Source organism: Ambystoma mexicanum, chromosome 6q (genome assembly GCF_040938575.1).
Source record: "Ambystoma mexicanum isolate Mex_15411 chromosome 6q, UKY_AmexF1_1, whole genome shotgun sequence".
Lineage (NCBI taxonomy): Eukaryota > Metazoa > Chordata > Amphibia > Caudata > Ambystomatidae > Ambystoma > Ambystoma mexicanum.
The window spans coordinates 1,589,514,372-1,589,528,570 of NC_090937.1; the positions used below are offsets into that span (position 1 = coordinate 1,589,514,372).

Sequence of the window (14,199 nt, forward strand, 5' to 3'; positions counted from 1 at the left end):
ACCTAGCACTTCCTTATCCTCGCTGTAAAATGTGCACAATGTATTAGAATATGCTGTGTCAGATAACAACACACACACACAACACATCTCCACCTATTAGCCATCACTGGAAGTACACCTCCAGATCAGAGCCAGAGAGCAATGGATCATGGGTATGCAAAATAGCTAGAACGCTTGCCACATATAAAACTGTCATTAACTTATAGGGAAGTGCTATTTTACGTATAGCTTAATGAGCCCAAAACTGGCAGCTCCAAGGGTGTAAAGACCAACCACACATGCTTTTGACCCGAATTGGGGTTCACAGGTTGATATCCAAAGACTACGAGAGCGAAAGAGAAAGGAAGGATGAGAGTGTGAAGATCGGTGTCTTCAGATGCTGTGGGTGGCGGAGTGTGAGTCATGATATATGATATGATAGGTTATTTATAACGCGCTTAATACCCAGAGGTTTCTAAGCGTGGACTCGGGGATCAAACCTGTGTCGTCTTGCTTCCAAGGTGAGCACGTTGCCCCTGAGCTATCCTACCGAGACCGAGATCATGAGATGGAGTATGGCAAAAGCGGAAGGGCAAAGCAGCAAAGCCACATTCCTGCACTTATCAGACCTACCCTGTCTGCTGCCTTAAACCTAGTACTTGCAAATTGATGGCTGCACTACCACTGTTTGTGCCTTTATTACTTATTTATTGTTATTTATCTGTTTCTACTCTGCTTCGCACTTTCCACTTCTCCCCACTTCCAGGCACTTTTCCCCTCCCCCTCTCGCATGCACTTGCGCGTTCTCAATGTCACTGGGCCTAGTAAGATCGCTGTTTTGTTCTCCCCTGTTCCCCTCACTTGCCTTGTCGCGCTCTGAAACACTTGTGTATGAGCGCGATAGAAATAAAATATCAATATCAATATCAATACCCAGCTCGGCCTATGCCACATTCACATTATTGAGCGAATATTAAACTCCTCTCTTTAGCCCTCTTACACTCCCCCATATTAGGGGGCAACATTATCCCAAGCACATATAGCCTCTCAGATCTTGGGCTCTCCCTTCTGGATATCACATCCCCAAAGGACTTTGCCAACCCCATAGTAAGCACACCGGCAATCAGGGCCAGAGTACTTCGCACCTGCACCCATGAACACCGTAGGTTTTGAATCTGCCTCCCCTGCTATCCCACTAACCACCCCCTCCTCCTGCTTTTCTTACACAGCAACACGCACCGAGGCCCACAACCAATGGCAGGTGGGCACTGTACAGGATAACTGGCCACCATGCCAACACACACCAAATAATTACACTCACAGAGGCCGCGACGATGCTTAGGGATGCCGCCAGCCATTGCACATCTTGGCAACACTGACACCTCACACTGGAAGTCACACATCACTATACTGCTTAATGCATACATTCCTATTCGCACCAGCGTGTGATTTCTAGGATTTGACTGGAACCACAAGTTTACCAACATCAACGTTGCTCTGTTATCACACTAAACACCCACTAATCTCCCTTGCAGTAGCTAAAGTGTCAAGAAGCATGCAGGTGGCTGGAGATGCGCTATATTAAACCCAAGGTATGTAAAAGGTGCACACTTGTGACCGTATGTAATACTTCACCACCAGAGTGGACTGGGAACCAAAAAAGGCCCTGGAAACTATTTTCAAGGTGACCCCATATTACACATTTTGAGAAAGCCCAACCCTTTTCCTATGAGAAAATCTCTTTATAATTATAAAAGGCCAGATGTATGTTTGGCCGATGCCATCATGCACAGTAGAGGCTGCCCGAACGCACAGAATGCTGTGCTAGAGAGCATGCCTTAGGATATACATTGGTCCCATTTGCATAGCTTCGCTTGCTGTCACCATTAGAGGGAGCTGTAGCCTTAGGATTGACCGATGCAGTAACGTGCAGCAGAGGCTGCCCAAACACACACAATGCTCCATAGAGAGAGCTGTGTACAGTGGTCCAATTTGCATAGCTATGCCCGTTGTCACCGCTAGAGGGAGCTGTTGCCTTAGGACTGACCGATGCAGTCATGCGCAGTAGAGGCTGCCCAAACACATAGAATGCACCATTGAGGGAGCTGTCGCCTTAGGATGTACAGTGGTCCAATGTGCATAGCTATGCCTGTTGTCACAGCTAGAGGGAGCTGTTGCCTTAGGATTGACCAATCCAGTCATGCGCAGTAGAGGCTGCCTAAACACATTGAATGCTCCATTGAGGGAGCTGTCGGCTTAGTACGTACAGTGGTCCAATGTGCATAGCTTTGCCTGTTGTCACGGCTAGAGGGAGCTGTTGGCTTAGGCTATATATCGGTCTGGGTCAATGAAAACCTGAACTTTGGCCCGTGTACACGGGCCTGCACACTAGTTAAAAAATAAAATACAAAAGAGGCCCAGGGTGCAGAGGCCTACTGGGAAATCTCTAGAGTTCCCTGTAGGCCAGTCCAGCCCTGCTTCACCACAGCCTCCTGCGCGAACCATGCACGCCATGTGCACTTTAAGCTTCTTTCACTTGGTCACATTTGTAAAGTGGTGGGCACTTGCACTTTAGGGTGCAGCAACAGTCACTATTCCAATGGGGGTGTTTGGAACCTATGCATAGCTCTCAACTCACACGCTTTTGGCGGGTGTCACCCACCTTGTAAACAGCGGACTCACCCGCCAAGCCTCCTGCACGCCCATTCATTTCAATGGGCTCTCAGCCCACAAAAAACAAATCGGGTGTTTTCTCCCGCCTTTGTGGCACAAATGGTTGGGAGCTACGCCTAAGTACGTGCGAAATGCGTGGCAGTAGGCTCGGCAGAGGGCTCGTACTGTCAACTTTTCGAAGTGGGAGGAGCTGCTAGCGGAGCGCTCTGATAGGAGGAGGTGCAAGGTTCGCGAATACTTCCTCCCCGGAGATGTCAGTGATGCTGCTCTGGGGGAGGGCGCCGCTGCACTACCGTCGACCACTGCTAGATGGCGCACTCTGCCACGTAACACGAGGATGGGCAGAGCCTGCATCCTCGTTCTGCGGCCATCGCTGGGGGTGGAAGCGCCCTGTATTTGAAACCACAGGTGAGTTCATAGCAACGCGGGATGTACAGCACAGCTGTAGTAATCAAGGCAGGAGCGAACACGTGGCGCTCCAGGAACAGCAAACAGAGCGATGCACGCCCGTGATACAGGCAGGCCACTGAGTCATTTGCATTCTGAGCGTACAGGCTCGGGTTCTCAAGTACCCAGCAGGATGGCACTTCCCATTGGCACCCCAGAAAGTTTAGGCTGTTGCGTGATGGGGTTACCACAAACACCACCTTTACAGTGGAGTAACTTTGCTGAAAATGTTCGGGGGCGGAGGGCATGACATCTAAATAAAACAGGCCCCTGCCAAACGAGTGTAATAAAATGGTGTGCCAAAAAAGTTGGAGGGGACACACACCCTTGTCCTCCCCTAAAATGACACCCATGCACCTTTATTTCCTTGGCAAGTACTCTCTCCGGCATGGCTGTTGGTCCTTTGTGGTGTGTGGTAGTTCTACTTTTGTGGTGCAACCTGTGTCCCTCCCAGTAAAATCCAGTTATCCCCGGCGTGTCTCCCATGAGTATGGCTTCAGAGGATGCTAAAATGGCCGGCCTTCTTCCGGAAGGGCCCCCCACGCCCATACAAGGACTTGACTTTTTCTGTCTGGCTTTCTTGCATCAATACAGATACAATCCCCAGGCATCTGAACCACCTGTATAGCCCACATCATCACCAGGCAGAAGTGTTTGGGCAACTTCATCTATCTGCAAAGTGCTCCACTGGCTAGCACTTCAAGCCTGGGCAGTGATCGGCGACCTTGGGCTCTTTAGATATTTTGCACTACAACTCCCATGAGTCCTAGCCAGCATAGTCAATGGTGAGTGACCATGACAGTTGTAGTTCAAAACACCCGGAGAGCCGCAGGTTGCAGACCACTTAAGGGCATTCTGTATCACTTCTAAGGGCCTTCTTCCTGCTCTTTGGCAGTGATGCAGTGTTTGCACCTTAGCGCATCACTTTAAATTTAGTGCAGATGCGCCAGAAAGAAGAGCCGCTGTCGCTTTCATTTATATGTCCGGGACCCTCGATGCGGGATTTTGATACTTTTCTGGTTGGAGTGTAAAAAAGTGATAAGACTACCTGGTACCAGGCTCAGGGACGCCATTTCACCAAAATGCCAGGGGTAGCGGAAGTGACATAACATAACCCTTGACCTCTGCTGACATCACAGGAAGGGATGTCATTTGACCCCACCCGAAGTGACATCACAGGAAATGATGCAACATGACGTTTCACTCCTTGACAAAACAGGAAGTAGTGTCACATGGCATTTTTCCAAAGTACACTACGATAAATATATTTACGATACCACTATAATGTGATATACAATTCATACAAGAATGGATCACCATATGTATCATTAATATCAGTGTTTATAGGCCCATATTACCAAATTACTGTGAATGGAAGCAGACGTCCAAGGCCAAATGATGATGTGTTATTATATAGCGCTTACGCTTAAGCGCTTCATATAGAACAAATATACAAGCGCTATCACCCATGTTGGTACTCATTTCTAGACCTCAGAATGATGAAATGCTGAGTTGAGGTGTAAAGTGTCTGAAGTGTGCCTGAAACAAACCTTTAATGAGTCTAGCAATTATTGAGTATAATTTCAGAAAGACAAAATATCTATTATTCCTAATGTTTCTTAGTTAGGGTCACTGCTCAAAGTGTTACACTTGTGGAACACTGTTTTTAAGAGGTCTGAACAAGAAAGCCAGCCACTCCAGAAACAAAGAGCCACATGGAGCTTACATTAAAAAAAAAATATTATAAGTTAACTTCTTTTAGTTTTTTTTTTTAGGGGTAGCAAGGGAGATCTGTCTTCCTGCACCGTTTTCCATCTGTATTTGTATTTTGTACTTCTATTTAGGTTTTTATATAGAGCAAACCTAGTAGGGAGTAAGCAGTGCTGTGCGTGTCGTTGAGCGTCTGGAGACTGCCCTTGGGTGGTAGCGGTGCGTGTTATAAATCAACTCAACATAACATATCATAAGTGGCAACGAGATACGATTACAATATGTGGCATGGGATGATACGGCCGAGTGGTTGGCATGTGGTACGGAACACAGGAAGCCAGGGTGGCACTTAGGTATTGACTGAAGGGGCATGAGTGCTTTCCGGAATGACGGGAGCATTGGCGCGGTTCAGAATTGCCACCAGGATGGGGCATAGCAAGAGAAGGCCTGTTTCCTGTTTTTTTCTGCTTGCGCGCTTGTTTCCTCTTGCCAAACACACATGAAGCGATCATGCCGGTGACCAAGAATGTGGAAGGTGGCTGCCATTTCAATCAATCGCTACGGATTCCGCCTGCTTTGACATGCGTAGACCGGTGTGCAATCCAGCACGGTGACTGGCGGAACAGACACTCCGCTCTGTCCCCCAGCTACATCCAGCAAAACACTTCAAAATGTCCCCGAATGTAATTCGAGGGTGGAGAGCTTGTCTCTGCCTGTAAACCACATTTGCACCATACGCATAAGGAGCGTGTTAATGTAAAGCCAAGAAGTCGTCTTTCAAACCGAGTCCAGGATCCTGGTGCTGGGCACTGTGGCACAATCACGGGGGGGACCGGGGAGTGCGGCCTGCCCCCGTGACTGCCTCCTGGTGCCAGTGTGTCGCGCGCTACCCAGTGGCTCCCTATTAGACCTCCCCCCGCCCAACCCCAAAAAGCGGCCTTCGCTACTGGCTGGACAGAATAGGCCATAGGAGGGTGTAATTCCCTTTAGATGGATGTCCGCAGTCAAGAGTCAAGCAATGTTCATGGGTCTCCTTGCCACCATCGGATTTTGAGTTATATTCTCCACTTTCCGACTTGTTCTTCTTCCCCATTATAGCGTCCCTCACGACTCCATTAGGGAATTCATGAATTCCTGCTGGCGATAGCACCCTCAATTGTTCTCTAGGAGTTCAGGAGGTAATTCCTCTGATTTTCCTCCCAACTTGAGATATATCAGAGCAGCAAATATTGCATAATTATGTTGCAGTGTGTAAGAAAATCAAGATAAACGAATTATTTAACAGCCATTTCTTACCACTACCGACATCCTTGTAATGAAACCCCTCGACTTCACACTTGTTTAACAGCTTTTAGAAAGTGTAGCTTGCAAATGCAGTTGGTGGCCTGGATTCTCTGTTACTTCAACTGTTTTTTTGGGGGCAGGGAGGGGTTAATAGTCAGGAACCATTAGAAGGTTCCCAGTTCATGACTCTGACTTCTGACACCTTTGCCGCAAAGATATGGGGGCAAAGATATGGCTATCACATGTGTGCCGCAGATCCAACGTATGTTCTGTGTATACCTGAGCGAAACTTTGCAATGAACACAGATACTTGCATGTTGACCCTGCTGTTCTAGGCCTGATCATATAATCATTTGGAGTCCCGTAGGGGTCTATTCTCTCCCCTGTGATCCTCAATCTTTACCTGGAACCGCTCGGGAACCCGCCTCACTCCACACAGCATCCACATCTACCAATATGCAGATGACACGCAGCTCTGCCTCAAGTTATCCTCCACCAAAGATATCCACAGGGTCAAGGCCTGCGTCTCATTCATCCAGTCGTGGATGTCCAGTGCTTACCTGAAGCTCAACCACTCCAACACTGAATTCCTACTGCTGACCACAAAACGAACACCCTGACATCTAAACCTGACTCTCTTATATCAAACTCGAGGGCTTCACAACCCAGATGGCCACATGTGCCGAGTACTTTGTGTTTGACACCGACAAACACCTCTTCTTTTAACAGCACATAGCAAGGAAGACACAAACAGCTTGGTGTCAACTTTCTCTCCTGTGGAAAGCAGGCCTATCATCTCAGAAAACAACTTGAGATCCGCTGCCCAAGCCTTGGTCCTCTCCCACCTGGATGGTGGCTATGCCCTTTTGGAAGGCCATTCCGCGACTACCCTGGGATCCCTGAGATGTGTCCTGACTGCTGCAGCACGTGTCATCAAACGACTCTGCAAATTCAACCACATCCCCCTGACCCTTATCGATCGGCTCTGGCTTCTGCTGCAAGGCCATATCATCTTCAAATCCCACTGCATCATCTAGAAGGCTGTCATCCTAAAGTCCCCAATCTACTTCACTGAGACACGCAGCATCTCCGGAGGCCTGCGATCCACCGGAAGTAAGGAAATGTGCAGACTTGAATTACAACAGTGCAGGAAGGAATGGACCAGAAGACAGGGGCTTAGGTCTATTTGACCTAAAACATTTAATCTAATAACGTTTGATCACATTTATTTGACCTTTTTCTTGGTCTAAAATGACCCCCCACAACACTCCCCACTTCCCCTCAACCTAATCTATATCCTTACCCACCCCCATATATATATTTAATAAAATTTGACCGAACTAAGGTCAAGAAAATGTTTTAGGTCAAATGTTTTTAGGTCAATTATGCTAATACCGAAGCCAGGTCTTCTCTGGCTCCACACCCAGATTCTGAACCTCGTCCCCATCAACATCAGACTCGCCTCCTCGCTTCTACAGTTCAGGCAGGAGCTCAAGACCCTCCTCTTCAATGATGAATGGCTCCTCCCTAATACCAAGGCCCACACACTCTCCACTCCCCATCCTCCAACCTCCCTCTGTCTGTGCGTTCTGCTCCCCACTGTTTCCTGCCATGGTTGCTTCTAGATCCCTTGCTGCTGCAATTGCTTCTCTGCTTCGCTCCCCCTGTTCTTCCCCCTGTGATTGCAAAGTGTTGTTGCTTCCGAACCTAGGTCCATGCTCAATAAATATCATAATAATAATAATACTACAAGAGCCCAAACCTAGTACTCCTAGTAACCCAGTGTTAGTGAGGCTTACCCAGAACCTTTGTTGTCCCATATTAAATCAACCCTGCGGCTGTAAGGCTCTGTTTAGCTTGAACTATATTAGTGAGTGGAGGGGAATTTGGTCAGTATTGCATCAACGTCTTTATCCAGATCACAATAAGGATGCAAACAAGCGCCCAAAAATGGTGCAGTGTTTTTCTTTTACACATTCTATTTATTAATCAAATAAACATCCCCCTTTGCAAAATGTACAGAATTACAGATTAAAGCAGTGCACACTAATATTAACATTTAATTAAGCCATATTATCTCTTCAAATAGTTTCCAACTATAAATGTAGTGTTCTTTGTAGTTAGTGATTCTTGCCTTTGCTGCCTTTCTTTTAAAATGTTCATTTAGTGAAATCATGATGTATTGCTGCTGTTTTTGAAGCATTGATCGTATGGCTACTCTATGTAAGAAAATAATGTTTTTTTATGTTCTGGTTGCTTATTTTTTATTTGCCATTTAATGCATCAACAATCTGAAATAAGGTGTACGTAATTGAAGTGATATGTACATTTCATAATACGACCAAGTGACCCATCAGGTGAGGCATGAGAAATGTATGTCCTCCAAGCAATGCCATCGGCAGTGATCCGGCACTTCAGAGACCGCACTGAAAAGCACCCAGGATGCTGCAGCCACACCTCCTTATTACGATATTGGAGAGACCACCCTTAACATGGGGAGTTTCTTCCCCCCAATTAAGGTGCCACACAGTAGATCATTTATTTTCCCGAAGTTAGCCCTGTCTATGACTCATATCGAGCCACGTAGATAACTCCCCCTGTGCCACCAATGAGCCCAGAACCAGGCCGGGGTACAGAAGAATTTATATTTATTAAATAATAGGGTCAATTAATATTTGCGCAAAAACGATTACACACGCCACCTTCTCTGTGGCACAAAATAAAGCTTCAATACAACTACTCCTTTTTGGGGATGTTACTGTTGCATTTCACTTTTGTCCATGGAACACAGGCTAAATAAACGGTGTCTAGTCAAATGGTCAACAGACAAATGGTCGATAGACAAATGGTCGACACAATTTGGTCGACAGGACAAATGGTTGAATTTTTCTTTTAGTTATATATATTTTTTTAGGTTTTCGTTTAGGGAAAAAAGGGTTTTTAGCAACAAAAAAAAAAAGTGAAAAATCAACAAAATAAATTTCGACCATTTGACCCGTCGACCTTCTGGTGTCGACCATTTGTCCTGTCGACCAGTTGACCTACAACCTAAATAAACAGACCCCCTCTCTTGTCCCACAAACCCCTTTTATTTAAAAATTAAATACATTGGGCGTGGTGATGCGCGCCTGTAATCCAAGCATGAGTGCGGGAGGCTGAGGTTGTGGATGGAGGTTCGCGGCTGCTGTTCGCATCCATTGGTGATCTGCTAGAGCTATCCGGGGTATATTCGGTGTAACCCCAAGTGAAGGGGCCTCTGTTCTGTTCCTGATGAACCTCAATAGAAAGGGACTTGTTTCTGTGTCAAGTGGCATCTACGAAGTACACGAGCAGTGAGCTGGGCCTCACAGACATAACCTCCAAATAAAATACAAAATATTAAATAAATACCTTCGAAGATTACTATATCATGAGCATTAGCGTTCCTGCATAAGGTTCAGATTTAAATCAAATGCAACATTTTCGGTTCTCAAAGCAACTTTGTTTCATTTCCCTGCACACTTGAAAATGCTAGAGGTTTTGAAATCACCACAGACTTTCTGGAGTGCAGCTGAGTGTTGGTGCAGTTGGGCAGGTCTCTCTTGTTCTTGCGCCTCAACGTGGTGGTTTGGGAGACACAGGCAAGATATCCTTGGAATCAGTATTGCACGGAGCATTTGCAGAACTTAGTACGTTTGACTAGGTGTGCCTGGGGGCATTTCGCTCGGCTACCTTAGTATTTCTCTTGGAATACTACAAGACCCACACACAGCGCGATAGCGCGCGCGATCTCGAGTGCGGCTTAATGTTGGTACTGTTGGGCAGTTAGGCGGTAAGGTGGTCTTGGCCTCTGTTCCTAACTACATTTGGCTTTCCTTGCCATCTGTTACTCCGGAATATGCTTTAAATGCCAGAAGTATGTATTTAACTCACAAGAGGTTTAAATAACTTGATTTGTTTTTACCGCTTTGTACTCCAGGTACTTTTTTCGTAGCGGGAAAGAAATGCCTCAGCCCACTTTAACCAATTCTGTTCACATTTCTGATTATGACATTCCTCAGGTGCTTAGCTTACCTCTGCCTCCCTCTCCGAGTGAAAACTGTTCTCAAGTCGCCTCATCGCAAACACCGTCTTCCCCGCCCCTAGTTCAGGGCGATGACTTTTCTCAACTGGGCGTTACTCGGGGAGCAAACTCTGTGTGTGACAGAGTGTCACAGCCGAAGGTACAAAACTAATATTACTAATATAGTGGGAAAACCCCCGACTATTATGTTGCATCCTCGCGTGCTGCACCATAAGTTTCAGCTCCAGTCCCCAAGTGGGTGCTTCACCTAATGCGGCTCCTCAGGACGCTCTGGTTATTCCCAAACCTATCCTGGTTCCAGTGGAGGGTACACACATAACGAGGACAGTTTTATGTTGAATTCTCCTCCAAACCTTCCTTTTAAACAAACTTGGAATAATGTGTCCTCCCCCCTCTCTTTTTCAGCTAATTTATTCTGAACAGGCGCAGTCGTGTCTAAACTCATCTCTACACACGGCCCTGAATAATAAAATGGACGGTTTACATTCAGAAATATTGACAGAAATCAACCAAGTACTCTGTGTATTAGTCTCCCTACACGAGGGTGTAAAAGCAGAAACTCAGGCACATTCTATTATGTTGGAATCCATTTTGTTTAAATTTGAATATTTGAATGTGCGAGCGAACTTTTTCACTTAATCAAAGGGACCATTTGCTGAATTCTGGTGTTATTACTAAGGACATGTCTGTAAAACCTATAACCCCATTACGGGAGTGCGTTAATGCTACAAGGGAGTTGGTGAGTGAAGCGGGAAACTCAGTATTTTTGATGAACAATACTGCGTACATGGCTGGTCCCACTACCACAGCATCTGCATGCCCCTTGGAACTCTGCTATGAGGCAGAAGAGTGGGCTAACCCTGGGGGTTCATCACCTGTAGGGAGTGACACAATGATGGCCAAAAATGTTTCTCAAGGGCGACCTACTTCACAAGGACCTTGCTACCGTGAGAGTAATCTCACGTTTGCCGGTGGCGGGGGGGGGGGAGGGGCGGGGTGGGCGGGTGGCGGAAACTGCTCTGGAGAGTTGTTGCTCAATCAATGGCTCACGAAGGGTTTTCTCCAAATGGGCTAGGAAAACTAAAAACATGCCACTCAGTGGGCTGACCAAACAAGCCACTAAGACATTTCTGAATAGTTTTTTTTAAAAAGCCCACTGAAACACTGGTTTATGGGCGCGATATAAATGCCTTTTCATATCATATCATAATAGACAACCCAATGAGAGCTTCATTGTTACAGGGGAGGTGATAAAGAACGCTGGAAGTAGGGGGACTTTGAATGAAAGTGAGAAGGGCTGCATTATAATTCCAGGCTGTATTAGCAACTTTGCACCAGAATTTGTGGGGGTGCTTCTTTCCCTCCAACCTACGGACAGGGACCCGGTTGCCAAATGTAGTGGGGCACGATCACTAGATTCTGAGAGGGTCGGGGATCTGCAGTCTTCCGCCTGGGCCTCAGGTCACGCCAACCCTTTCCCAAGTGCGGTGGTGGTTACTAAGGTGACTGGTGCTCCTACCCAGTGTACTAATCCTTCTGTTCCCCGCCCAGAGGAAGCCTGACACAGTAAGAATCTGGCTTTTCGTACTTCTGTTGTGGCAGATAATCAGTAAATCTATTTCTCTTACTGAGTCAAATTGGCTAAATAATGAGGGAAACAAGTCACTTCTAAGACCTCAATTCGTGACTTATAGTGTTCTGAAGGGCTCTAAGGGCAGAGCTACTGATAATGACAAAGATAGGCGTTTTCCTATAGGCCTGGTAAGCACTCGTGAACAAGGGCCACCAAAACATCTTGCTCTCCACCAGATGATGGTTTTAAAGTGTGCTAAGAGAGTGTGTTAAATGAAAACAAGCACATCATTTTGAATTGTACTAACATTCTTCGATTAATGCATGCCATACTCTCCCTCAGTATTTTAAAAAAGCCCACTGAAACACTGGTTTCACCTCTAGAACTACCATCACAGGCCTTAAAGGGAAGAACTACTTTGGTTATGTATGGTAAAGGCCCTTGTGGGAGCGGGGTTGGGGATGTTGAATGGGGCTGCCACGGGTGATGTACCGAGTCACTTTACATGGTTTACCGCCTCTCTCACGTCGACATTTTACTACATATTTACGAGCTCTAAACAGAGTGGAGGTAGTTCTGAGATCAAGATTGGTTTTTCATTCAGTGACTTTTCTTTCAATTATCGGAGGCGTGGGCGGACCCACGCAGGCGCTTCCCCATCCTAAAGGATGATGTGCACCAGACCCACCAATCAATACTTGTCTCACATAAACTCACAACTCCTCCCACCGCCCCGTCTGCTTCACAAAATCCAACATCACACTGATCCTCCTCCTGACTCTCACCCCGTCACCTCCCAGCAAAGTCCTCCCACTCAGCAGTGCAACACCTAGCGACTTAACACCATCTGTACATTCGGTTTCGACCTTACACCCTATAATGATAGGGGTATTTGTCGGAGTGGATCAATGAATGGTGTCACCTTTAACTTTGCTCCAAAAGAAATTGTGGTTACCCCAACTTTAGCTCACGGCTTGGACCGTTGGGTGCAGACCAATGGGATAGTGGGATGAATGAGGCTTAATCTAGTGAATGGTCATGGCTTGCGGGAACCTTGAATAGGAAAGAAAGGGATCCTGTTTCGCATTTCTCCTAACAGTAGTACGAATTCCATATTCTTCATGTCATGGAACACCACTGGCAATAACCATCTCTTCACGCATCCGGTATAGGTGCGTTTCTAAAGTCTACGACACTCATAAACTTACAAGAAACCTGGTGAACGGAACTTCCCGTTATTGATGGTTACTAGTGTAATTTTCAGTCAGCAAAAAAGGGCCTTGTGAGTGGGCGTCCGTTGGGTGGGCTTCTGACCCCAGTGAAATCGAGTCAGTCATTTAAAAATCATAGAGAGCATAAACCACATGTTTGGGTTTATACCGACTCACGTCAGGTTATTAATTGGGACCAACTGTGACAACTTGGTTGTTAACATTTAATGGCATCTTGGTTGTGGGAATTTAAATATTTCTCTATCAATTTGATAATTAACTCAATAAATGAGTGGCTAGACAAATGGGTATGTGGCATGATTCTCCTTTCGGGAGATTTGAACGCGGCCAGCTCTGAAGGAGACACCACTAGAACTACCATCACAGGCCTGAAAGGGAAGAACTACTTTGGTTATGTATGGTAAAGGCCCTTGTGGGAGCGGGGTTGGGGATGTTGAATGGGGCTGCCACGGGTGATGTACCGAGTCACTTTACATGGTTTACCGCCTCTCTCACGTCGACATTGTACTACATATTTACGAGCTCTAAACTGTTTGAGAAAATGTAAACTTATGAGCATCCTTCCCACTGAATTCAATGATCATTGTGTACTGAATGTGGAGTTTGAACTGAGTGGGAGTAATAAAGGAGAGTGGGCTCAGATGGACACAGGTAGCCATGTATATGTCTCAGGAATAGGATTAGTTGAAATCCTTCCAATGTATGTCGTGTAAATTTGAGTTTTCCAAGACATTTACAAACTATTTCCGATGGAGAGTGGATTGACTGTTTCTCGATTCAGAATTTTGAAAGCTCTGTTGGGGATTTAATAGATACCTGTTTGTTTAGACTTGGAACCTCTCTAAGGTTGGCATCGCAAAATCACGTGCACCTTTATGATGCAGAGGTTGCAACAAGATAAAATACATATGTGAGCACACATAAGAACTATCAACAGAATTACTACATTTTTAGTGAAAGAAAAAACGGTGTCTATTAATAAAGTCAGGCAGAAGTCTTATCATGTTACCACATGCCAAAGGGAAGCTGAAAAAATGCCAAAATGTTTGGCTATTCTTATTGGCAAAGGTTTGAACCCTTGCCAATAAGAATAGCCAAACATTTTGGCATTTCCTTAATGATCCTGGGAATCTTTCATCAGGACGGAAGCCTAATCCAATCCCAGAAGACCTATGGGTATTATATTACACTACTGTATTTGCCAACTCAGGGGAGAGTGACTCATGTGGTAATTGTGG

The 14,199-nt window shown here is 46.0% G+C and overlaps 1 long non-coding RNA gene across 1 annotated transcript in view; it reads left to right on the plus strand.

Moving 5' to 3' along the window:
- Positions 1-2,904: 2,904 nt before the first annotated feature.
- Positions 2,905-14,199, plus strand: part of LOC138515657 (uncharacterized) — a 31,741-nt gene continuing 20,446 nt past the window's right edge. Inside the window, exon 1 of the long non-coding RNA XR_011282140.1 lies at positions 2,905-3,060. This is a non-coding gene — a long non-coding RNA (uncharacterized lncRNA). The remainder of the gene's footprint in view (positions 3,061-14,199) is intronic.